Source organism: Oncorhynchus keta, chromosome 11 (genome assembly GCF_023373465.1).
Source record: "Oncorhynchus keta strain PuntledgeMale-10-30-2019 chromosome 11, Oket_V2, whole genome shotgun sequence".
NCBI classification, from domain to species: domain Eukaryota; kingdom Metazoa; phylum Chordata; class Actinopteri; order Salmoniformes; family Salmonidae; genus Oncorhynchus; species Oncorhynchus keta.
The window spans coordinates 34,348,447-34,349,938 of NC_068431.1; positions in this window are offsets into that span (position 1 = coordinate 34,348,447).

Here is a 1,492-nt window from a genome sequence, read left to right on the forward strand (position 1 = left end):
AGGACAAAGTGGAGAACTAAAAGCCGCTCCAGCTGACAAGAAGCAAGCCAGCAGATGCAGCTGGAATGGCAGTTTGTTGTGTGATGAGAGATGGAAATAAAATTGTGTAAGGTGTGATCATAGAACAGAGGCCATACATTTCTGAGTTGATAAACCTCACGGTGAATGTTTTGTTATTGTTTCATTTGTTAAGTCATGTTTTATTGTTTGTCCATTTATAAGTAATTTCCAAGTTTATGTCAGTTGAACAGTAGGAAGCTATTGTTCAAGAGGAGAGTTTTGAGAATATGAAATATACTTATTTATGTCACTGGAGTGCTGAGGTTTAGAGGGTCTACACCAGAAGTTAAGGGTTGTAGGAGGAAGGTATATAGTGGGTGCAACTAAGCTTGGATTGTGTTGACTGCAGTGAAGTGATTACATGTGTCAGGCACTGATAAGGGGAAAGAGCCATGGATCAGTGATGGAGGGGGGTTGAGGTCAGGTCACCTTTAAGGGAGAAATAGAAGTTTATGGCCCGTATCACTAGTGTCCTGCCTAGCAGTAAAGAACAATGCTTGTACTGATCGGTAGGAGGAGACTCAGCCTATGAGGAACGGTTAAATATCAGTGCTTGTGTGAAAATTTATTTAGTCTGAATCCAGCTGTAGCGACCCTTTTAGAATAATTAAACTTGGTTAAGCTTCTCTAGTGTCCATGAGTTATTTACTCTGAAAATTAGAACCTAACAACGTACACATGGCTTTTGTGCTGTAGATATGTGGTAGTGGTGGAGTCGGGGCCTGAGGGCACACAGTGTGTTTGGAAATCTGTGAATGTATTGTGATGTTTTTAAAATTGTATAAACTGCCTTAATTTTGATGTACCTCAGGAAGAGCTGCTGCCTTGGCAGCTAACGGGATACATAATAAATACACATACAAATGACGAGAGAATATTTGGATTAATTGGTACCTGACACGGACATGGTGGTTTGCAGGAAGATCGGAGTACCATAAACCAGGAGGTTGGGAGTTCAAATCCCATGTGTGGAAATGTTGAATAATAATTTCTGTATACATGCACAATGTAATCATGCATGTCAAAATGTGTCAAATGTGTGAGTTGCGAACACTGCACGTTAGAAGTACTGTGTGTGAGTTGAGAACACTGCATGTTAGAAGTACTGTGTGTGAGTTGAGGACACTGCATGTTAGAAGTACTGTGTGTGAGTTGAGAACACTGCATGTTAGAAGTACTGTGTGTGAGTATCCCTAACCTTGCCAACATACGAAGCACATTGAATGGATCAGTGGTTCACCAATCAGGACCTTGTTTGGCTCAGCAACAGTAACAATACAAATGTTCTTGCAACTACAATTGTTAGCTGGGCCAGTACCAGCAAGGTCAAAGGTCTTGAAGATAGAGAAATGGGTTGAGTAATTAATTCATGCATTAAAGGATTGCAGAGATAAGACGGTCTAATGTCAGTAGACTGTGGATAGAGAGTGAG